The 26633-nt window shown below is 35.3% G+C and overlaps 1 protein-coding gene and 1 long non-coding RNA gene across 10 annotated transcripts in view; one reads left to right on the forward strand and one right to left on the reverse strand.

Annotated features, from left to right (window-relative positions):
* The window catches only part of GPC5 (glypican 5), a 1368657-nt gene that overhangs the window by 982269 nt on the left and 359755 nt on the right, over positions 1-26633 (reverse strand). The gene's annotated exons all lie outside the window — the stretch shown is intronic.
* Positions 20364-25522, forward strand: LOC118536597 (uncharacterized). Its single transcript, XR_004917772.2, has 5 exons — positions 20364-20576; positions 21920-22134; positions 23775-23825; positions 23935-24000; positions 24938-25522. It is a non-coding gene; the product is annotated as an uncharacterized LOC118536597 (long non-coding RNA).

The following is a 26633-nucleotide window of genomic DNA, read 5'->3' on the forward strand; positions in this document are numbered from 1 at the left end:
AGACATTCTAGACTCATCTTGTACTTTCCCTGCTCAGATCCTGGCACCCTCCACTTCTCCAAGGAACCCTGGTTACTTTTATTGGAGAATGATATTTAAAAACTAGAATTTGGGCAATAGGTATAGTAATTGCTATTGATGTGATATTGCTCCTAAGTATTCTCAACAAACAGAGCAAGAAAATGTGTGTGTGTGCATGTGTGTCTATCCATCATCATCTACATATCTGTTTATCTATTTTGAAAAACCATGAATTATAGATTTTATGTTTAAGTATGATCCATCATGAACCGATTTTTGTGTATGGTGTGACATATACATATGCACACACAAATAATACATTCAGTTGAACACTGTTTTAAAACTCCTTGTTGAGGGGACCTGGGTGGCTCAGTCGCTAAGCATCTGCCTTCAGCTCAGGTCATGGTCCAAGGTCCTGGGATTGAGCCTCACGTCGGGCTCCCTGCTCAGTGGAGAGTCTGCTTTTCCCTCTCCCACTCCCCCTACTTGTGCTCTCTCTCTCGCTGTGTCTCTCTCTGTCAAGTGAATGAATAAAAATCTTTAAGGAAAAAAAAAAAACTTCTTGTTGACCATGCTTTCCTTTACCAATTGAGTTGGTTTGCAACTTTGTCAAAAAATAATTGACCTTACTCTTTTGTTTCAGCAAACCTATTTATCTATTCTTTTTTTTTTTCTTCCCCCCCCCCCATTTATCTATTCTAATGCCAATTACATACTATCGTGAATACTGTAGCTTTAATTTGAATTTTGATGTCAGGCAGTGAAAGTCCTTCAATCATTCTCAATATCGTTTTGGTTAATCTATACCCTTTATGTTTCCATATAGATTTTTGAATCAATTTCTCATTTTTATAAAATAGCTGTTGAAATTTTGATTGATATTGCACCAAATCCATACATTAACTTGGGGGAGAATTGACAACTTAACATAGACATGGTATTTTTCTCCAATTATTTAGATATATTTTACTGGTTGCAGAATTCTAAGTAGACAGGTATAATATCTCTTACAATACTTGAAAAATATCTATTATCTTTTATCTTATATTGTTTCTGAAGAAAAGTAGTGATTATTACCCAGTATGTAATGCATCCTTTTTATCTAGTTACTTTCAAATGTTTCTATTCACCTTTGGTTTTTGAAAGTTCTACTCTGATACATTTAGGTCATTTATGTTTCTTTATATCATGCTTCGGGCTTATAGATCTACTTTGTTCTTTGTTTTTTATCACATTCAAAAATCTATTTTCTCCACATATATTTTCTGCACCATACTTTTTCCTCTTCTGCATCTACAATTACATGTATGACAAGCTGTATCATATAACCCTACAGGTCCCTGAGTTTCTAAGCCTTTAAAATCCCATTCTCTTTTCATCAATTAAGATAGTCGCTATTGATTTGAATCCAAATTTACTTACTCTTTCCAAGCCTTTCTCCAGTATTATCAAAATAATCCTAGTAAAATTTTACTTTTAGATATTTTATTTTTGAATTCTGTAATTTCCATTAGGTACTCTTGATATGTTGATAGGTATATATATATATATACACCTATCTCACATGTTCTCTCAATATAAACATATTTTCCTCTAAGTGCTTGAACATATTTAATATGGTTACCTTAAAGTCCTTATCTGCCAGTTGCAACATGTGGACATTTTCACTTTATGGTTTATTTAATATTACCTGTCTTTTCTCTTGACTCTAGGTCTTCTCATATATCTTTGCATGTATATTAATTTTTATTATTTTTAACTGAACTTTATCAATATATAATAAACTCTGGAATCTGTTATCTTCCTCTGAAGAACATTTTTTTTAGTTATGGCAAGCAGTTACCTTGGCTGGACTGATTCTAAGCTCTGTCTCCCTTGTGGTGGACAGCAGCTAAGCTCACTACTCAGTTCTTCTAGCCTTCTAGCTGCTATGTTGTGCTGGGATGTTTGGAGTCTCCCTCATGTAAGGACAGTTCAAGAGAGAGCCAAAACTTTGAGAAGAGTTTATATGCAGACTTTAGGTTTGTTCCCTCTGTGGTTCCCTTCCTTATTGGTCTCCCCTCTCAGTTTCAAGCCTGTCTTATAGAATAAAACATATCTGACTCTTCCAAGTCAGTAAGACTGGCTTTTGGCTTGAGTTCTAGACCCCTGATGCCATATGACCTGGGAGTGCCCTCTGACAAAAGCATTTTATATATATTAATCTCACCCAGCACAATTCTATTCCTTTAAGGGGCAAGTCCTTTCCAGTCTCTACTTTCTTCTTATCATTTTCCTGTGCCTTCAAATAGCTGTTTTTATATTTTCCCCAGAGTTCATAATTTTTAGGCTCAGCTTTGCTGCTATTACTGGAATTGAAACCAAGTGCTTCATCTTTTATTTCAGTCATCATAAGGCATTATGATGCAAATATTTTCAATCTATAAAAACTAGCAGCTTTTTCTTACTCTGCCAGGAATAGTGCTCTGCTATACACCGTCCACACACAAGTGCTGTGATACCATGCACAAGGACCTAATTTTATTTAATCCTAAAATAACATTGGAGATAAGCATATATATCCCATTTTATATTGCAGAAAGACTGGAAGATGTTGTTTAGGCAAGTTCAGGAAGTTAGACACAATGTAAAATCAATCACAGTCACGTCACACGCTCTTGCTACTCATTCTATCCTCCTACCCCTTTAAAGAAATACATCTTACATCTACAATTTGAAAATGTTAACATCATTGATGAGTACCAGTTAAACTGTATGATTTAGTGGTTAAGGTCATGGGCTTCAGAATCAGACAAACTTGATTTTCAGTCTCTCCTCATCACCAACTCCCAATATGTAATGATCAAATCTACAAAAGTAGGTAACATAAAATAACAGAACATAAAATTGCTGTGAGAATTTAATGTGTCATGCAGAATATCTGATATACATAGAAAGAGCTTAATAGATGTTAGGTTTTATAGTAACTATTAAATATAGTTTTATTACAAGAACTAAGGAGCTAATCTTCTCGCAAAAGAATTTTAAAAATTGTCTCATGGTATCCTTATACCAGACTTGATCTATCACAGCTGGATAAATAATACCAATAATACAAAATGGGAGGGAAAAAGGAAATGAGCATTTATTGGAGATGGGCTATGTATCTAACACTGAAAAAAGCATTTTAAAATATATTATTGTATTTTGTTTTTACAACACTCTGTAAAGTAAATAAGACTTCTATTTTTATAGATAATGAAACTAAAGTTTAGAAAACTTAAAGTAACTTATCCATCAATATAAACTACTAAGTATTTCAGATACTATTAGAACCTTAGTCTAACACATTCCACTTTCCCATGTTATAAAATTAGACTACTATGGATCTATGGCAAGCACTGAGTTTCTTAATACTCTTCTAATTAAAACACTGTCTGGTGTTTAAATGCTTTCTGAAGTTCCTGTCAGTCCCCTCTCCCTCTACCTCCCTGAATGTAATGTCCTAATTTTCCACCTTCAAAATTTCATAACACAGTTCAATTATAACTTGATCCTTCTTTCTTTGGATCCATTTATTTCATTTTTAACTGGATTGGTTCCAAAACCTAATTTTATGTTCTTCAGAAACCTTTCACATGTCACATAATGATGTATTATACTGTTTCAGGCACTGAGAAGAGTGAATGAGACTTACACAGTCTTATCCCTTCCCTGAAGGTTTTAACTGCACTGATTTTATTAAATCATATCTGAACACTTACAATTTTGCCTAGCCAATGCACTCTGTACTAGCCCGTGATTCCAGGAGGTCTTGAAGAACAGTCTGAATTAGCACAGTGCAGAACATAAACACCATATTGATATTTCAAAGTGGTTCAGCCATTAGGAAAATGGTCTTGGAAACAGAAGGATAAATGTCATCTATTATATCGAAGGTTGTAAACATTAGTTCTGAAATTACTGAAAGATTGATTAAATAGAAATGAAACAGTCAAATAAGGGATGGTGATAGTTACAGATGATGACAATGGACAAGGAGTGATTTGGACACTGGATTCTACTCAGGAGGACTCTTTTATACCACAGATAGGTTTTATGCAACTTATGATACTTAGTACAGTTTGGGTCCTAATTTCTAAGAGAATAATAAAAGATTAGGGCTCAAAATGAACCAACCATCTCAACTCACAGAAAGTAAGAAAAAAAGATACAAAAATGATACATCACGGATCAGGAGTGAGAAGAAGCTAGTTCTGGTCTCAGCTCTGCCTCAACATCTAAGGATATTACTTAATTCTTTGACTAAGTTGAAACAGGGACATCCATTTCATTTCTTATTCTCTGTGGTTACTGTACTCTAATCTACAACCAACTATGAGGGTCTGTTGAGTTGTAATTCATATGTATGGAGCATTAAACAAAAAGGATACATTTTTGTTAATGATGTGATTTTTACACACAGGTGCAGGCCATGGTGAGTGAAAATCTAGGTCTCTGGGATCTCTACATGGTAGTTCTTTCTCATGTATTGGTAGTTCGAGGGTTAGCGGCATAACATAAAACTTCTCCAAACATACACTGGGAGGACTGAGTGGTTAGACACATTTCCTTAGCTCTCACTTTTTCATACGTAAGCAGTTTAAAACCCATATTAAGTGCTACTCCTATTAACATGTATTTTGTCATTTTATCCCTTTCCTTCTTAGTTTTCTCCCATTATCTCCTTAAAAACTGACTCCAATCTCTACATAGGTTAAGTAGACATCAGAAACTAAACATTTAAGGAATTCTATCCTTGTTTAAATAAATAAATCTATGATGCTTATAATTGCTAATGACTCTAAGAAAACCTCATAGACACAGAAAATAACAAGCTTCTAAAACAAATAATAGAAAGAGCTATCAAGTCTTAAGGTCAGAATCAGCTAATTTTGATAGAGTGTGGAAACATTCTAGGTTTGAGGTATCTGTGATTATCATTTTCATTCTCCCTCAACAGCAAACTTCTCTTTTTCATTATTACCACATAGCAGGACTATATCAAGATAGTTCAGAGCATCAGGATTTCAGTAGATGCCTGGGATCAACTGTCATCCCTTAGCACTTGCCTGACCTTTGGCAAGTTTCCTTGAGATCTCTGTTCCTCAGTTTCTTCATCTGTAAGTGTGATCTTACAGGGTTTTGCCAAAGATTAAATGAGATAATGCACGTAAAGGCCGGAACAGGACTGAGACAATAGCAATCATTTAATGTGCTTCCTTTGAAGATTCAGAATATTTACAATGAGGGAAGAACAGGAATATTATTTATACTATTCCCCCCACTTCTACTGTCTTCTTTTATCTATCTTCTCAAACAAATGCCAGTTCACATCCTACCACTTATAACAAATCTTTCACTTTTCTGAACTCTAAAATATTTGTTTGCTATCTTATCTGTTTTGGAAATATATCACACACTAATTTACACCATGTTAAAAATGTTTTGTATAGGTTATCATTTATCTCCAGTACATCTTTAATATTCTTAAGAGGAAAGGCTTTATCGTATTTCGCTTTTGTGCTTTTAGACTTTCTTGAGAAAAATTAATTCTCTGCCAGAACTCTGTCCACACTGCAGAGGACAAGTGTAACTGAACTGGTAGAACAGAGTGCGATTTCACACATGTGTTTCACAAACCACAAGTGAAGAGCAAGTGTGTGGTCTCAGACATCCCAATATTAGAAGTCACTCATGTCAAAGTCAAATACAAGCCATCAATCATCAATTTGAGCTGGTTTATAGCACTAGAGTCCCTGATTCATTCATCAAGAAAAGAAGGAAAGACAATAAAACTTGGATGCCAATGAATTTTAACTGAATCTTTGTTTTTGGAAGAGTAGGGAGAGAATGGAATTTAATTGGCTTCACTGTCCTCTGAAGCCATACATATAGAAAACAAACAAGTTCTGTATGAGATAAGAAATAAAGCATTAAGCTTTACATTTTAACATGCTTTATAAATATTGTCAGTGGGTAAATTATATAAATCTTTAGAATTGCAAGGTAGTACTAGGGCACCTGGGTGGCTCAATCAGTTAAGCATCTGACTTTGGGTTGGGTCATGATCTCAGGGTCCTGGGATCGAGCCCTGCATCAGGCACCCCACTCAGTGAAGAGTCCACATGTCCCTGTCCCTCTGCCCTTCCCTCTGCTTCTGAGCTCTCTCTTTCTCTCTCTCTCTCAAATAAGTAAATAAAATCTTTAAAACAAACAAAAATTTTAAAAAAGAACTACAAGGTAGTATTAAAATTCTACATAAAAGCTTTTTTTATTTACTATGAAAAAATAGGGAATTTCACAAATTAAAGAAACATATTTTCTATTTTGCATGTATATGACACATTACACTTTTCTATTTGAATTCCAATTTTTTTGCATATTTAAAAACTTCAAGCCAGTCTCATTCATAGCCAAAAATGCAAAAATTCCATAAACATACTAACAAATTGATTTCAGCAATGTTCACAAAGGATTATACGTAATGCCCAAGTTGGGTTTATTCTAGGAATGAAATTAGTTACCATTAACCAGTTGGTATAATTAATTATATTGACAGATTAGAAGAAATCACATGATCATAATACATTAAGAAAATCCATTTAAAGTCACAGGTTAGAAAATCAATGCACAGAAATCTGTTGCATTTCTACACACCAATAATGAAGCAGCAAAAGAGAAATTAAGAAAATAATCCCATTTACAATTGCACCAAAAACAATAAGATACCTAGGAATAAACCTAACCCAAAGAGGTGAAGGACCTGTACTCAGAAAACTATAAAACACTGATGAAAGAAATTGAAGATCACACAAAGAAATGGAGACATTCCATGCTCATGGATTGGAAGAACAAATATTGTTAAAATATCTATATTACCTAAGGCAGTCTACACATTTAATGCAATCCCTATCAAAATACCCACAGTATTTTTCACAGAACTAGAATGAACAATCCTAAAATTTGTATGGAACCACAAAAGATCTCAAATAGCAAGGCAACCTTGAAAAAGAAAAGCAGGGGCATCTGGGTGGCTCAGTCAGTTAAGCATCTGCCTTCAGCACAGGTCTCGGGGTCCTGGGATAGAACCCCACCCACATAAAGCTCCCTGCTCAGCAAATAAATAAATAAATAAATAAAATCTTTAAAAAAAAGAAAAAGAAAAGAAAAGCTGGAGGCATCACAATTCTGGACTTCCAGCTATATTATAAAGCTGTAATAGTCAAAACAGTATGGTACTGGCACAAAAACAGACACACAGATCAATAGAACAGAATAGAAAACCCAGAAATGAACCCACAATTACATGGTCGATTAATATTTGATAAAGCAGGAGAAACTATCCAAAGGGAAAAAGACAGTCTCTTTGACAAATGGTATTGGGAAAACTGGACAGCAGCATGCAAAAGAATGAAACTAGACCGCTTTCTTACAACATACACAAAAATAAACTCAAAATGGATTAAAGACCTAAATGTGAGACCTGAAACCATAAGAACCCAGTAGAGAACAGGCAGTAACTTCTCTGACATTGGTCGTAAGAATTTCTTTCTAGATATGTCTGTCCCCTGAGGCAAGGGAAACAAAAGCAAAAATAAACTATCAGGACTACATCAAAATAAAGAGTTTCTGCACAGTGAAGGAAACAATCAACAAAATTAAAAGGCAACCTACAGGATGGGAGAAGATATTTGCAAATGGCATATACAATAAAGGGTTAGTATCCAAAATATACAAGGAACTTACACAATTCAACACTCAAAAACAAAATAATTGAACTTAAAAAATGGGCAGAAGATATGAACAGACATTTCTCCAAATGGCCAACAGACACGTGAAAAAATGTTCATCATCACTTATCATCAGAGAAATGCAAAAAAAAAAAAAAAAAAAACTATAATGCAATATCACCCCACACCTGTCAGAATGGCAAAAATCAACAACACAAACAGTAGGTGTTGGAGAGGATGTGGAGAAAAAGGAACCCTCATGCACTGTTGGTGGGAATGCAAACTGGTGAAGCCACTATGGAAAACAGTATGGAGGTTCCTCAAAAAGTTAAAAATAGAGCTACCCTACAATTCAGCAATCACACTACTGGGTATTTAACCAAAGAATACCAAAACACTAATTCAAAGGGATACATTCGCCTCTATGTTTATAGCTGCATTATTTACAATAGCCACGGTATGGAGCAGCCCAAGTGTCCATTGATTGATGAATGGATAAAGAAGAGATGGTATCTATATACACATACATGTATACATACACACACAAACACACAATGGAAGAGTATTCAGTCATAAAAAAGAATGAAACCTTGCCATTTGCAATCACATGGACCGAGCTAGAGAGTATATCGCTTAAGTGAAGTAAGTCAGAGAAAGACAAATACCATAGAATTTCACTCATATGTGGAATTTAAGAAACAAAACAAACAAAGGGAAAAAAGAGAGAGAGAGGCAAGCCAAGAAACAGACTCTTAACTATAGAAAACACACCCATAGTTACCAGAGGGGAAGTGGATGGGGGGATTGGCTAAATAGTTGAGGGATTAAGGAGTGCACTTGTTGTGATGGGTACAGAGTGATGTATGGAATTGCTGACTCACTATATTGTACCCCCAAAACTAATGTAACACTGTATGTTAACTAACTGGAATTAAAATAAAAATTAAAAAAAGAAAAAATCCTTTTATACAGAGAATAACTGGTGTACTGGTGTTTGCCAGAGGGGAGGGGGTTGAAGGGATGGGCAAAATAGAGGAAGGGAATTAAAAGGTACAAACTTCCAGTTATAAAATAAATAAGTCATAGTAATGAAAAGTGCAGCATGGGAAACACAGTCAATAATACTCTAATAGCATTGTATGGTGACAGATAACTACTCTTATTCTGGTGACTATAACTTAATGTATAGAATTGTCAAATCACTATGTTGTACATCTGAAACTAATATAACATTGTATGTCAAGTATATTTCTATTAAAAAAAGAAAATCCATTTAATGCAATTTAATACCTATTTATTATAAAAATTCTAGGCAAATTAAGAATTAAAGAGAACTTCCCTTATCTGACTTAAGATTTACAGAAGTCTACAGAAAAGTTCATTGGTGAATAACTAACCTATCACTTTAATTTTGGAATCAAAATAAGAAGGATTAACTCTACTTTCATTCAACACTGGGGGACATTTTAGATAATGCAACAAGACAAGAACAATAAATAAAATATAAGGATTGGAAAGGAAGGGAAAACATTACATTTTCCCAGCTAATAGTATTATATGCAAAAGAACTTTAGGTAAATTTCTAGAATTAATTAAGTAGTTCTACAAAGTTTTTGGATATAAAATTGGCATACAAAATACATTCCTACTTACTAGCAACAGTAAGGAAAACAAAATTTCAATAAACTATAACATCTGTCAGTATCAATTTAGATATTCTAGGAATAACTATGAATATACACGTAAGACATCCAAGAAAATTATGAAACTTTATTGAGAAATAGTAAAGAAATTAAAAGGGGTTAACTAATCAAGATATATACCATGTTCATTGTTTAAGTTGAAATATTATAAAGAATTTAATGCAATGCAACCCTACCCAAAATCCCAATAAATTTGGCAGTATTTGATAAGCTTTAAGAAATACACAGAATTGCATCAAAACACTGTTGAAAAAGAAATCTCGGTGATGGACATTGGGGAGGGTATGTACTATGGTGAGCACTGTGAATTGTGTAAGACTGATGAATCACAGACCTGTACCCCCGAAACAAATAATACATTATATGTTAATTAAAAATTTTAAAAAAAGAACACAGAAAAAAAGAAGTAAAAGAAGTCTCAACCAGATATACAGACTTATAATGATGTACTAATCAACAAACTATATTCACACACAGACAGGCACTTGAACTAATAGAAGAGAATAAAAAAGCTCAGAAACAGACACATTTATTTATGGATGCCTGATAAATATTTAGCACTGTAGAGTAATGGAGAAAAGCAAGCTATACAGAAATCACTTTGGAGTCAAATGGTGGAATACATTTAAGTAGAAAACAAAATAAATGGGACTTACATGGCCCTCTGTATAAAATTTGGGTCTATGTATATGGGAAATACATATCCACTATACTTTAAGAAAATTTCACAAGAGCATATCTTTATTTCCTGGAGTAAATTCTACTATATGAAAACCAAGAACATCTGTGCATCAAAATTTACCATGAAGACAATGGTAAATGCAGACCAATGTATGGAAGAAAATATTTTTTAAGGTATAATTAAAGAGACTAGAAAAATAAAAACAACAGAAATCCTACAAGCATTAGTAAGACGACAAGATCTTGAAAAATGGGCACTTTACAAAGAGGAAACTCAAAAAGCCAGTAACCTTTATTAATGAGGGAAATGTAAATTAAAACAAGATATTACTAAAAAATCAGAAAGCACAAAAATTTTAAAAGTCTGACAATGCTATATATTGGTGAAGATGTGGACAAAAAGAAGTCTCATTTCCTGTTCGTGGGAGTAGGAAGTGGTACAACCATAATGAAACACCATGTGGAATTACCCAGTAAATCTGAGTGTGAAAAACTTATGACCCAGCAATTTTACTTCTCAGTAGATGCTGCAGAGAAACAGACACACGTACAACAGTATATTTATACAGGACAGCTCCTGGCAGCATTGTTCTTAAGAGCCTCAACGTGGAAACACCCAAATGTCCAGCAGCAGTACAAAAGATCAATAAATTGTGTTATAGTCATAAAATAGTCAGCAATTAAAATGAATAAATTACAGCTGCACATATTAAAAGAGATGAATCTTACAAATACTGAGCGTCAGATGTCAGCCACAGAATAATACATACAGTATGATAGACGTTCAAAAACAGGCAAAACTGTTATTTGAGAATGTATATATAGATGATTTATATTAAAATGCAAGGGAATAATTCTCAGTAAAGTCAGGAAGACTGGTTACATCTGGGGAAACAGAGGAGCTTACAATTTGGCAAGAGACCCTAAAGCTGGCAAAATTATATCTTCTGAGTTGATGGTGTTTATATGAGGTTCACTTCATATGCATTCATTAAATTGCACAATTATGTTTTATGCTATGTGTTGCATTTAATGATAATATAAATAATCTTAGAACTATAATATCTACATAATTGTAGCTATGGTCATTTATGTAACAATTACTTTAATAGGATCATTTTAACAATATCAGTTACAAAGAAGTCCCACCATTCATAACAGAAAGAAAGATACAAAGTTGAGTGTTATCTGCTATTTTATCAATGAGGTCTGATGCAATGTTTGTCCCAGTGCATTGAAAGCAGATAGGCCCAGTAGCTGTGCCATGCAGGCCATTGGACATTCTGATACACAATAATTTAAAAATAAAGAATTGACAGATATCAGGAGCAAACAACATGGTGTTTATCTTTAAATTTCTCTCAATCAAAATTTAGAACAAAAAATAAACAACTTCCCCATGTTACATGTCAATTGCATTTGGTTAATAGCATTCCTCAGATGTTAATTTCTACTACAAGACTGTACAATTTATCCCAATAATGTATCCCAATAATGAGTTTACAAAAACACCCTTTAAGGTGAAATTTCCCTTAATGACTCATAAACCACAAAAGTGTATGTAAAAATTGAAATGTTATTACCCTGACCAGGATTATAAACACATAAATCCAATCATACATTTTTCTTAAAGAAAAAAAAAAGTGAACAGTTTACATAAGCTAGAAAGAAAACTAGTCACAAGAAAATGAAAAAAATGAATAAAAATTTCTTTATCACATAAAGTACATTGGAGGGACAGGGAAGATTGCCGAATTTTATTTTGAGTGGTTAAGGACTGACATTAATCACTGTAAGTCCAATTATGTGTGGTCCTCTGCAGTTTAATTAAATGTTTCTAGAAAATAAAAGTGAAGCCTTCCCAATCCAAGAAACAGACTCTTAGCTATAGAGAACAAACTGATGGTTCCCAGAGGAGGTGGGGGGTGTGGGGGGATGTCTGAAACAGGTGATGGGATTAAGGAGGGCACTTGTCCTGATGAGCACCGGGTGATGTAAGGAAGTGTTGAATCACTATATTGTACACCTGAAACTAATACTATACTGTATGTTGACTAAGTGGAATTTAAATAAACATTAAAAAAAAAGGGGGGGAAGCCTCCCATCTGGATCTTTTGACTGTCTTTTCTCCTCTAAAATACTTCCTAAAAATGGAAACAATTACTACAGAACCCATCAGGTTGTCCTTGATTTTTCACGTTTTTCCCCTCAAAAATGCATATCTTCTTCCCAGACATCATTCTCCGAATTCAAAAACTGGTGTCGTGGATTCTTCAGGCTACATTTGACACTAAACAGGTTGACTGTTCCGGAAAGATCTGGAATACCTCGCTGTGGTTTTAATCCATCTGGTGCAATGGTGCCCTCTAGAGACGCGACAGCATATTTCCACAAGCTTCTCCGGAAACATGCAAAACAGATGAAGTGTTTCAAAAGATGTACAGTTGACCCTTAGACAACATGCGTTTGAGCTAAGCAGGTTCACTTATACACAGATTTTGTTTTTGATAAACGCGATACAGAACTATAAATGTATTTTCCTTGTGATTTTCTTAATAATATTTTCTTTTTACTGTATTGTAAGAATATTGTATATAGTAGATATAACACAAAATATGTGTTAATCGACTGCTTATGTTATCAATAAGGCTTTCAGTGAACCATAAGCTATTGGTAGTTAAGTTTTTGGGGAGTCAAAGTTATACAATGATTTCCAACTGTGTGTGTGGGGGGGGAGTCAGTATTTCTAACCCTCACGTTGTTCAAGGGTCAACTGTTACTTTACCCTGATTCTTTACATTTTGTAATAATTGTTCTTTTTGGACTATATTATAAAAACAACTCATTTCAGTTAGATACTGTGAAAATGTTATATAAAATCCATTCATTTGTAATTCAAGGGTGTTCAATCCCTAGGCCTAAAGACAGAAAAATATATCTAGAGATGGCATTCTATTCTGGTATTTTGAAGTTTATTACAAAATAAAATGGAATAGTTACATGATAGGGGTCTTCCCACAAAGTGCTCAAAAACAAGTTAAAATTCAAAACTAGCACAGGTAAAATAATCCTAATGGGATCGATTCCTAAATTGGATGAGTAGGCTTTCAGAACAACAACAACAAAAATACACAAAGGAGAGACAGGAAAAGAGAGAAGTTCTGAGTACACATACTTGACATCTTTCTCTCCTCCCTCCTTGTCCCTGAGGCCAGTTTTAACTGAGCCACACCCAGGTTAATTTACTGAGGCCACACTGCTCCAAAGAGGTAGCGTAAGGATTCAGGTCCCTGCTGGCTGACCTCCAGCTGAATCATCTTTCCATTCTACCCCAAAAACCCCAGGAGAAATCCTCCACAGCTTGAAAAAGGGGCAAGAGGATCTGGCAACCTGGCTTTTTTCGGGTAACTTATACAGTGTCTTCTGTGTGGCTATAAAATATGCATTATTACACACCAACTGCTGAGCTCTGTTGCACCGGATGTTTTTCTTGCAAAGTCATACTATAAATAAAAATTGTAATAAAATATGATCCATGAAACAGCTGGTTCCTGGGATGAAGGCATATAAATGAATAAGCAGTTAATTATCTTCCCCTTGATTTCAGTGCTGGGTGAATTCACCCTTTCTTACACTAGACTAAATGAGAACCAGCAATGAGTAACCCCATTGACAGCATCTCTTCCCTCTTCGAAACTAAATCCATCTTGACCTTCAGAGTCCTCTAACCCATGCTATTTGTCTAGGCATAGCTTCCCTATTAAGGGAAAAAAGAAGAATCTCCTTGGGGGGGAAAAAAGCATCTCCTACAATTCTTCTATAGACATTCATTTATGCATTTGCTGCATATGCATGCATTCATTCAACAAATACTTTCCAATGCCAGATTTGTGTGTCATAAGCAGAGGACACACAAATTTGCACAAGACTAACACAGTCCTTGCCCATGAAGAGTTTACGGTGGAAGAAGGGTGCATATGGGATGCGGTATTGTCAGACACAAATTACACCCAGTAAACCGTAATTAAATATTTATTAAACGATGCCCTTTCTGGCAAACTTAGCCCTTACCGATCCCTCTGAGGACCAGAGCACTTAGATTGCGTAACATCATTCAGCTAGGTAAGCTTCTGGAAGAATGGGGCAATGAGTGATAGTTTTCTGACTGATAGCATTCAGTCAACAAGTAAAGTGATGGTTAAACATCAGCAATCAAAACTCCTGCATTCCAACAAGAAGCCGAGGATGAATTTCAATATTATATTTGTAAAAATACAGAATATTATGCAGCAGGTTCCTTTGCCTCACATACCCTGTTAAAAGTGAATTTACGAAGCCTTTAAATGGGAGACAGATATGGATGTGGATCTATGTATATAGAGACATAAAGAGAAATAGATATAAATATAGATGTTCATGTGACAGAATTTCAAGAGTACTTTTAAGTACTCCTAAAAGTTACATTAAGCCTTTCAGTTAAGATAATCTAAAAACCTTAGCCTAAATATCGATTATCTTATCAAAACCAGTATAAAAAAAAAACAAACCAGTACATACATTGATAGGATTGAACTCTTGGGGGAGGAGGTACTTTAAATGCTATTATTAGCTACATTTCAAAAACCAAAAAACCAAAAAACAAAACAACTCTACTTTTTAAAAATTAATTTTCTAAATTGGTTAGTTATTTCTAACCCAAAATGTCTTGCCTCTACACAACGAGGAGATACTGGAAGGAATTTGAATAAGGTCAGTGTTTGGCACCTTCTCTAAACATCTCCCTTTATGTTTAATATTTGGCAAACCTCATCTGCCCCTTCCTACCTTCCCACCCAGCCCTCACCTGAAAAATGTATGAGGACGCTTCTGATATTGACCCTGATGGCTTCCAGACTGCCCGGGACCAACTCTATCTTTGCACCAACCACCTAAGTAAGGAATAGGATTCTGTTCTGCAAATGCTCTTTACTTTAGTGAGGGCTGGAGAGGTTTTTGCCGTCGTGAGTTAGGGACTTGGCAAGCCAACGCATGGGTGCACCACAGCAGCCCAAATCTTGGCCGTCAGTCAAAAGCTAATGAAAATTTCAAAGGTACAAAGCTCTTCTCAGAGCTCCAGAGAAGCAAGAGAGCTTTCAGCAGGATCCTAACAAGTGCATCAAAGTAATCCAAAGAAAAAAAAAAAAGAAAAGAAAAAGAAGTCTTCCCAGCAAAAAACAAAAATTATAAAGATAAACATGCACATATAAACCCTATGTTATGTGTCAAAAAGCTCCTTTCACTATTTAGCATATCACTGCAAGAAGATCAAAGTAGACCTACACAAACTATAAGGGGTCATCAAAATCTCAGGATTTTTTCAGGTTTATTTATTTATTTTTAAAGATTTTATTTATTTATTTGAGGGAGACAGAACACGAGACAGAGCTTGTATGAGAGAGAGAGAGAGCACAAGCAGCGAGGGGGTGGAGGGGTAAGCAAGGGCAGAGGGAGAAGCAGGCTCCCCGCCAAGCAGGGAGCCTGATGTGGGGCTCGATCCCAGGACCCCGGGATCATGACCTGAGCCAAAGGCAGACGCTTAACCGACTGAGCCACCCAGGCACCCAGGTTTAAAGAATAAACATATGCATCTACAGATCGAAATGCCCCACTTTGGAATTTCTGCTTCGAATTACAGCCATTTGTCTGCTAGTCACACTTTGGTCTTCAACCGCACAAAATATGTTTTGTAACAAGCAAAACATACATGGGAGACAATGAGTATAGACTTCATTTGAACTCTGTATTTCTCGACAGCAATTCAAAGAGGTCAAGGTATTTTTACCAAAATACTCTTGGAAACCAAGACAGAGAAATCAAAACAAGAGCGGTCTTCCTTCTCAACCCCTGCCTTCATGTCTGCCATTGAGTTATATATTACATTATGCCAACAAGTAAGTGGTAATACAGGAGGAAGTGAAACTGAGAAAGTTATCCTCTCCATTTGCTGGGGAACAGGGCAGGAGTGCTGAAAGGGGGAAAAAGTAAGTACGGAGAGAAACAAACAACACGGCAAGTCTGGGAATGATGGACAATACACCAAACAAAAATGGAAGAAATTCTGGAATTAGAACAAATGGGAACTTAATGTTGATTCTACTTGTAGATTTAAATGTGGGCAAATTTTTAAAACTTTCTGGGCCTTTGCTTCCCCATTTGGAGAACATGAGAAATAATACATGTTCAAACCATTTCACAAGTCTGCCACAGAGTACAAATTGGCGAGCGTTACTATGCTTCAAAAATATTTTCTTCATCAACTATATTTTGGGTTGTCCTATTTTTTTCATAATCCTAGCAGTGTTCCTTTATCCTTTAGTTCCAAAACAACAGAAATGCATGTTTAACAAAGGCATCTGAATATAGAGGGGCAGGATTTCACAGTTCTAGGAAATAGGGCAGGATGATTTAATAGAAACTAAAAAGACATTTTTTTTATATATTTATAACCTGGACTTGTACAAGCATTACTCTGAGTCTGTGCTAGTTAACTCCACCTCACGTAATGCATTTATAAATATTTTCTTTACTGCAAGTACAGATCTTCCCAGTTCAGCCCATAAAGCAAGCTTTCAGGTGCTGCACTCCCGCTTTGCTCACAATGCATCTGATCCGTTTCATTTCCCTGGTCTCCGAAAACTGTCCTGGAGCATCAACTGAGACTCATTGGCACGGCAGCGCCACATTGTGGTTACACCGAGGAAATGTTCTGAGAGCAACAGTATCGCAAGGTGTACTTAGACATTTTCTGTGATGCTGTCAGATCATCGAGGGAAGATGATGTCATCATTACGACTTTCATAAACAGATTCATATGCAGAGACCAACATTTTGGGGTTTCCTATCTGGAGTATGATTATATAACACAATTCATACTGTAGCGGACACTAATAATGATTTCCTTTTGCCCTGTAGCAGCACTTTATTCAAAGCAATTTGTACCAGGGAAATCAATGACTTCCTATCAGATTTTTTAAAAGAAGTAATCTCTCAAAAATACTGTAAGTATAAAGTTGCTTTATGTTTATGGTACTGGTTAACAATGGTCATAAAATTAAAATAGACAGCAACTGAATGATTACGGTAATTATACTATTGCAGAGTTTATAGAAATAACACTGGCTTTGTAGTCAGATTTGGATTTAATTCCATGTGATCAGTGTCAGTTCAAAGGTGCAAACAGAGAGCTGAGTTCTCAATAGATGGGATGTATCAGAATCCAGAATCATGACAGGAAGGCATGAAATCAGCACAGGCAGAATCATCCCTATAGCAAAACAGATGGCTATGCCTTTGGGATAAAGGAAGACGAGGAGGTTTTAGAACTTTTACAATAGACGTGCTGAAATCATCCACAATTCGTTTCCCCTAGAAAGAACCATATTAAGTAGGCTAAGAAGAACAGATTATGTGGTTCATCACTGCTTATGTAATCTTAAAAATTCAGATTTTCTAAACTTTATTCCATACTACACTAATCCCATGAGATACCTATGCAGAAAATGTTTTTAATTTTTCTTGTTGCTCCTCTGAGTATCTCCTGAATCGAATGCCAGAAAATATTTCTTTGTATGATTGATCTTCCACTTGATTGGTTTTCTTCACACTTATGCCTATATTGTTTACTCGATCAATTCATTTGACATGTATTTATAATTATTCACTAAAATGCATAACAGACTGTTATCCCTCAAAAATACTACTATTACCACCAGTAATTAAATCTGCCAAATTTACTCGAAAACAAGTACAGGGAAGTAAAATGGCTGGTTCTTAGATCACTTAGGAATCAGAAGTAAAAATGAGTAACAGAAAAAAAAAACTGTTGGTTCTTTTCAAATTATTTTCCAAAGAATGATGTTGCCTAATTAACTAATTTTGATTGAGAAGATTTATAAATTTTACCTAGAACACCTTCCGTTGCAATGTGCCTTCTCTATGTACATGCGTGTGTATGTGTGTGCGTGTGTGTGTGTGTGTGTGTGTGTGTGTGTATGTGGGCCAATTTCCTTTATTTACAAGCTTAATTAACTTATTGATTTATAATGTAATCACTTTTCACATGGAATAAAATTTATGTGATAATTTATGATATCTGAAAAGGAGATTTAGAATTATCATAACCCTGTTTAGGTAACTTTTACTTGTATCTATATTATATCAAAAAAAAAAGTAAAATTTATTGCTTTTCAAAAGTTAGTGGCCAAAAAAAAAAAAGTTAGTGGCCAAATTTCAGATGCTTTTTGAAAATGAAAATAATTGGGTTAATTTTCAATGACTACAATTAATTAGGACTAGAATAGGACCTAGAAGTCTGCATTCTTAGTAAACTCTAGGTGAATCTGCTATTAGTTGGTCTGAGAAACAGGCTTGGAGAAGCATTGATCTATAACAAAAAGTACTCTTCTCTTACAACACAACACCCAAAAAAAGGAACATGCATTGAATTCATTGGAACTCTACTATAAATAAATCCACATAAATGGTGCAAATAAGCATTTTGATGTAATATAAAATTCTGATAATTTGGGGGTACTGCTGGTAATATTTTTAAGTAAGTCAGTTTATTTGCTTGGTTTCTTTCTCTACCCCCCCTTTTTTTTACTAAATAGTGTGTATATGCCAGTTTTAAAAAAACAGTATTTCCATTTCCCACTTCCCCTAATTAATATACTTAAAGCTTCCAGCTCACTTTTAGTTAAATTTTCTATTGAATTTCCTTGTGCCCAAGTAGAAAGTAAGAATGAAAAAAAATGCAGCAATATTTTGGGTCTACTCTTACAATTTACTACTCAACCTTGGAGAACTTGCCTAAACTTTATGTCCTGTTCTGTAAAAGAAAGACAATATATCCCACAGTTATTGTAAGGATCCAACAACATAATTTATGTGAAAGGTCTTTAAAAAATAAAGAAGTGTAGTAAGAATATGAGACATTGTCGCCTGACATACACTCATTTGAGTCATTCTATGGAAGAATGGATATCTGGTTGTTTTAAAATAAAATTTAAAATAAAGAGAAAATGACATTAAACAAAGTAAAAAATAAAATTAAATAAAAATTAAGAACAACAAAACCCTAATTCTGCTACTGTATATAGAAAAAAATTACTTCACTAGAGGGAAAACTCATTTGATTCAGCAAAACAAAACATGCAACTTAAGTTTCACTTAATACTTCCCCATTTAGGAGGAGGAAGGAGAAACTTAGTCCACTGCTGAAAAACAAAACTTTAATAATTTTTTTGTCTTCAGTTGCAAAGCTAAACAAAACGATGGCACTTGATACAGAGAGACATTCCTGGAAACCCTCTGCCACCTAGTGTACGAAAGTCAAAGTCATCCTAGGGATGCTTGCATGCTTACATTTAGTCCTCAGAGAATTATCTGTGAGTATGTCCAGGGCAGACTTGAAGTTATAATTTACAGTGGGAATAAAACACACTGCATTTTCTAGAGAGCATCTGGCCTGAGAATCAATATAGCATTTCATTTTCATTTTAGCAGCACTTTAAATTAAAGTCCCATTTATAAATGTTTTAATATGGCAATAAGGGACTCCAGGGTATGTTTTAGTCTTTCATTAATATACACCTCTTGTGTGTTGCAAGATACATGTGTACTGAGTAAGCCCCTTTAACCATTCAAAGTGCTAATTAATGATCCAATAAAGCAAAGCCTAGGGTATCTTAATGGCAGCAAAACGCAACTCTTTAATTGGGAAAATAAAATATTAAATTTTCCCTTCCAATAGCTCTTAAACATATGCATGGAATAAGTATCGAGGGATTAAAAAAATTGCAAAGATTCTTTAACCATATCTTTACATGCACAGTACCTCCCCATCTCCCATTTTAAGCTTTAGATTTAAATATTTTCAGCTCAGTGTTGCATGGAGGGTAGAACTCAGAGCTTGGCAGTGAAGGAGTATGTAAAGCTGCATTATTAAAATATTTTTAAAGTCAAATGTCAAGTATACCATGCCTTCTCTCTTATCCCTATAGTTTGTTTTTTTAGCGACTTACTTCTCTACCAGTTTGCTAAAGAGTGGGGTGGGGAGTGGTGGGAGCATGGGGAGAGGAGAGGGAGGGAGAGAGGGAAGGAAGGAGGGGGGGATGGGTAAAGGCTATGCCCGGCCAAGTGGTTTAGAGAAGCAATGCCTCCTCTCAGCTCTGCAACAGTCCACGGTGAAACAGAACTCAGCACAGTGCCTTCAGTCTCTGCTCACTCCACTACCTGCCGTCCCTGAGAGGAATCCTACGGCCTGCATTTCAACCTGGCCAGCCAGGTCTGCTACCGACATTTCATCTCCCTTCCTTCAGCTGCCTCGGCCTGAGTCAAGGTTCAAGTGCACACAACTCCAGCAAAACTTCAGTCTTAACAGGCAGGTTGTTCTTGCACTTTTGCTCTGCTAAAGCTCCCTGTCTGAGGAATTCAAGACGGCATAATGACTTGTTATCCTAATGTGCTATGCAATTATTGAAATGTTCTCCTGAGATAATTTTAGCACCTCAAAAGCCATTAAAATTAGTAGGAATTATCAGGCAAAATGCAAATAAGAAAAAGAATAATTCATCTCTTGTTTCAGTTCACCAAGCTGTCTTTTCGATGGCTAGCAGCAACTGGTAGCGAAGAGCATGTATCAGTTAAATAAAACATTAGCTTTAAGCAGAGATGTCAAGAGATTCTTCTAAATTACTTGGCATGATAGCCGGTTGGTAAGCACAGAGATAAAAAATCAATGTTGTAACTGTAAAGGATAGGCTGGCACACTGGTGTGGCAATAGGGATTACAGGAGAGAAAAACACATGACTGAGTACAAACAATACCACTAACAATACGGCTTCATCCTTCTAATGAAAACAGGTACACAAACATACTATTTGGAGATTAACTGATCCATAACACAGTGACATTTTTAAAGCTGAAATCCATGGTAAGAAGTAACACTTATATCACAAAATACTATATACATATATATGACCAGGAAAAGGCAAATATGTATGTGTGTGCACACATGTGTGTGTAAAACCAAATGAAAGTTTCACAAAAATAATATTTGGGTTTACTAGGAGTGGTATACTCTGCTTTATTCTCTTCTCTCTTTTTTCTTAATTGAAAAAATAAAGATAAATTTTATATTGATTTTACTCCCCCCCATGGGCCAGATTCCAAAAATATTTTTTAAAAACTATCTTTATTTATTAAATGTTATGACAATGATAAATCATTTAACCTAACATCTTAATATTTGAATTATTAAAGTGATGATGTATCAACAATAATTCTTATAAACAAAGGTTTAAAGAATTGATAATTTTTTTCTGGTTTCAGTGACAGTTGCCAAAAACAGAACAACCCACTGCTAAATACTTTGAGTCTCTGAATACTTTTAAAAGATAATTTTAACTATTTTTAAATCATCAGCTTTGGAAGAAGAAAGCAAAGGACACAATCATATATATTTACTTCTTGCTACATTTCAGTCCATTTGCTCTTACTTTTGCATTAATTGGTTCATTTAATCTCCACAACAACCTGGTCCTGGAAAAGCATTATGGCCTCTTTGTATAAATGAGGAGACAAGAGACTCAACAGTGCTTACCTAATCTGCCCAAATCATCCACTTACCAAGTGGAAGACAGAAGAGGAGTCCAGGTTGTCTGATTCTAAGCCCAGGGAATACACAAATAAATAGGTCTGTGTTTGAACGTTTACATTTTTAGTTCACAGAGTGATCTGCTTCGTCCATGCCCTCAGAGTGCAGCAGAAAATGCATCCAAGGAGGAAAACTTCTTGTTGAGGAATGTGATATGCTGACATGCCCAAGCACAGAGAACCGCGGCCTCCCTGTGGCAGAGGGGTCTGCAAGGATCTGCAAGGCGGGCGCTGGCGTGAGGGAAGCTGCTTGTCTTCGAATCCGGGTACAGTGAAGGACTAGGTACGTGGCTTTGTGGAGGTCAGTTCTGCAGTGTGCAAGTGGTGATTGTACTAATGATCCTCACAACCAAATTCTACCACAGTGCCCAGTGCATAGCAAGCATTGAGTAACTGTTAGTATTAGGAATAGCTCCTTTGCTGACACGGAGTTATGTGGCATTATAAAATTATGACGTGAAAATATATAACAACTCTTTACTTCTGATTCTGTTGTCTGTAAACCATCAATTTGATTTTATGTCCTTTGCTACACGGTACCACCCATGCTTTCAGAGACGTATTTTCTTGGGACTGCCAAAGAATTTGTTCAGAGGGGGAAAATACATGTAAGGAACAGAAGAAAGAATTATGTCAGGGAAAATTGTGAAAGCTGTGTAAAATTTAATCTAATTCAAGCCAACATACAATTCTAAACCCATAATACGTATGCACAATATCAAATGGCTGAGGTTTCAAAAGTAAAATCAAAGAAACAAACCAAATACTCTTATTTCTGAGGAAACAAAACACAACACAAAACAAAACAAAAACAGGCCTGGATGTCATAGGCACTTCCTCCCACTCAACATCTGGTTTGGATTTAGATAAAACCATAAAGAATGGCTTTCTTACTATTAATGGTCCTGGCATTTGTATTCAATGACGAGGCTATCAAAACCTTCCCACATTATTTCAACCTAAGAGAATTTCAAAGATAAGAGAAAAATGGCACTGAGGATGGCCACTAGACTAAGCCTAACAGGTACATAGATTGTCCCAGACTTGAATAATAAATATATAACAATATAAAAAGCTAATGTGATGTTTTTAAAAATTAAGAGGAGAAAAATGTAACATTATAGTTAAAGGCTGAAAATCTCTCGGTCCACTTTATCTTGTCAAGAGACTGTGGAAACAAATGAGGTAATAACTTTGAAATGTGTAAATTATATATATTACACATAAAGATAAAAAGATTGAATAAGAATATAGCTCTAGACTTAGATATCTAAAAATCTGCTCAACTGCATCCAGACCAATAGAAAACAAACACGATTATATTTCAAAATAGGTAGGGAAAAGAAATTTCATAATCTACTCTTAAAAATCCATCGTAGGGGGCGCCTGGGTGACTCAGTCAAGCATCTGACTTCAGCTCAGGTCATGATCCCAGGGTCCTGGGATCGAATCCCACATTGGGCTCCCTGCTCAGCAGGGACTCTGCTTCTCCCTCTCCCTCTGCTACTCCCCCTGCTTGTGCTCTCTCTCTTTCTCTGTCAAATAAAGAAATAAAGTTGTTTTAAAAAATTAAAAAAATATAAATCCATCCTATCTCTAAAAATTCTCTTGGCAGAATGCTTGCCATTTGACTTTTGTTCTTATCCCTAAGTCAAGACACAGTGGTTTAATTTTTATCTTTATTAACAAAAGAGATGGAGTATAACCTAAACGCTGCACAAAAATAGCCACATTCACAATTAAATGATAGGAAATAAAATCAAGAAAGACATTGTAAGAGGAAATCTGATTGCCATGAGCTGATGAAGATTGTTGAAAGGGCATGATCTAGAGGGCTCCTCCAAATTCCTTGCTTGCTGTCTCACTATTGTATCATGAATTTGAGTGACATATATTTACTATTTTAAACTTCTGACCCTTAAGATTTCGGTGCTCATTTTCTTCTGCGGAGAGAATACACAACGGCAAAGCAGGGTAGGTGAGATACTTCAGCAGCTACTTAAATGGGCTTATCTATCATTCTCTTTTAAGTTCATAAATTTACAAATGTTGTTATCTTTATATTTCTGCAAATAATATCCAGGTGTGTCTGTTTGAACGATTTTCTCATTGAGCCAGTCTGGTTTCTTTCCGGTGATTTTTTAAAAATGTAAGTTTGTGATTTTTTTTTAATATAAAAAATCATCAGGTTACTAGTATTGTCTCTAAGGCATTTATAAATTATAAGTGAGAGTGTCAATTTCTTTCCATTTCAAAGACATGTGACTTTGTTATATAACAGATAAAGTTTAGAAAAGTGTAAAAGGACCTTAACTATTAAGGTGTTGAAGAAATAAAAAGCTAGGGTTGCTGCTTTCAGTTTACCATTAATAAGAGAATATGGGTGAGGGAGTTGTATTCCCAATATTAACATTTCTTCTATTTCTTTTCTTTGAAGTCTTAAAAATAAACCCTTAAATATAAATAAAAGATATCAAGCCTTTTGGTAGCAACGTGTTCATTTTTAAACTTGGTATTCAATAAAATAATTATCTGAAACATAAAATAATTAAATTTGTTCTTAAATGGTAACTTTGTTGCCATTCTTGCAAAGAAACTATTATCTTCAGGAAATCTGTTCAACAAATACTATAATATTGCGGGACTTACAATATTCAAATAACTACCATAAATCCTATGTTGTATATATACTGAATATAGTAGATATCATAATTAGGATCTGTGATATGCTTAGGCCTCAATTATTATAGATTCTGCCATAATACATTTTATAAGCTGCCAGGGAAAAAATGTGCCCTCAAAACCTGAATGCATCAAGAGGTAAATAAATTTGGAAAATTTTCAAAGAAATGCATGGATAAATGAAATGTTACAGTATTAAAGAGACATCTTTCCATTCCTGGGAAGATTTGTTCATTTTACTCTTCAGATTATCCTCCGCTTTTGAAATCACTCCTTGCACAATAATCCTCCCCTTGTTATTTAGAAAAGCAAGATCATCCCCCTAACGCAGCCCTTCCTATTTACTCTGCACCCCATAACGTGTGCTTACACTGCTCCCTGACGCCTAATGTAAATATTTGCAGAAGCTGCAGCTACGTGTCAACCAAGCTGTCAATCCAGTGACTCTCGTGGGTGCTCTTTTGATGTGAACACAGCCAAATAACAGGACCACGGGGCCAGCTTAGGTCTCACAAGTGCCTCAGCTGTCAGCATGCCATCTGCTTTCCTCAGGGTGGCAGTTTTCCTCGTGTTTTGTGCTGTTCACCTGGCAGAAAACGCGCTCTGTCAACATCAGCTGCTGCTGAAGCACATTCCCACTGCTGACTCTAATTTTAGGGGCTGGTGTAGAGCTCTTAATTTTGCCTTTCAAGAATTTTTCTTTTTCTTCCTTCCTTTTTTTTTTTATAATTTGTTTTCTAATGTATAAGTTGGATGTTAAATATCTTTCTTCTAAACCTCGTGACTGAGTCGTTGTTATCTGCCTTAGTTGGGAATTAATTCCTGAAGAGCAAAATTTTGTTAACATGACCTGAGACGATGCATGTGAAGAAGAAAAATAAAAACCGACAATGTTTTTATTTGTTTACTAATAAAGAGTATGGAGGAGAGAATGTGTTCTCTATATTAATGCTTTCCTAGTTTTCTTCTTCTTTCAACTGATAAAAATAAATTATTCAATATCAATAAAAATGCTACCTTTTTTATTGTATTAGGTGAGCAAAGTACTTTTACAGTATCCTAAACTCCATGTATGGACATAGCTGAAATATTCTTCAGTTCTTTACTTTTTACTGGCTATTGCTGAATGCAGTTATGGTGGTAGTTACTTTTGGGTAAAGTGATGGCTCCAAGCTAGACAGACTTTGACCCCGATATACAAAGAAATATCCCAGAAGAAATTAGGAAGGTTCATTGGTCTCTGAGTCAAAAATCCCAGATTAGAGTCCTACCTCTAAAAATGCCACCATTTTTAATTACAATAATGTCCATTTTAACTTTAAGGCAGTATTAGACTCAACACTAGACTCAGACAAAGTGCTTTCTAAATGACAGAATGCATGAGAAAACACAAGAGGAAAGTAATCGAGAATTGAGGATTCAGGAGGTTAATTATACTTCTACATCAAAGCTGAATTTTGTGAGGGAAAGATGCCTATGAATTTTCTCTGCAGGCAAACATCAAAATGGTCTTTTTAAAAATGAGGTAATTTATGTGAGCCTGTGCTGTGTGTTTACAATCATCTATTATATGAAGTTAAGGAGTTGTAGTTACTGTTAAATAACACAGCTTAACTTATTAAAGTAGAGCAATTCTATGATACACGAGATAAAGCTCAAGTTTAGTAAGCCAGGTAATTTTCATTTTTCTTAAAGATTTTATTTATTTAGTTGTCAGAGAGAGAGACAGCACGAGCAGGGGGAGTGGCAGAGGGAGAAGCAGGCTCCCCGCTGAGCAGGGAGCCCGAGGCGATGCGTGGGACTCAATCCCAGGACCCTGGGATCACGACCTGAGCCAAAGGTAGATGCTTAACGACTGAGCTACCCAGGTGCCCCTGCCCTGGTAATTTTAATTTTAAATACTAACTTAAAACCTTGATATGCCATGGGAAAAACATTAACAGTTAAAGTTTCTCATCTTTGGAAGAAGATAAAAATCAAGTCAAGGTGAGCCATTGAAAAAACACAGAAGAAGTGCAGACTAAAGAACAAAACCTAAAGTAAACCAATAAAATACTGAATAAAAAAAAAGAAATAAGAGATGCTATGGTTTAACAGAGT

The sequence above is a fragment of the Halichoerus grypus genome, chromosome 4 (genome assembly GCF_964656455.1).
Source record: "Halichoerus grypus chromosome 4, mHalGry1.hap1.1, whole genome shotgun sequence".
Classification (NCBI taxonomy): domain Eukaryota; kingdom Metazoa; phylum Chordata; class Mammalia; order Carnivora; family Phocidae; genus Halichoerus; species Halichoerus grypus.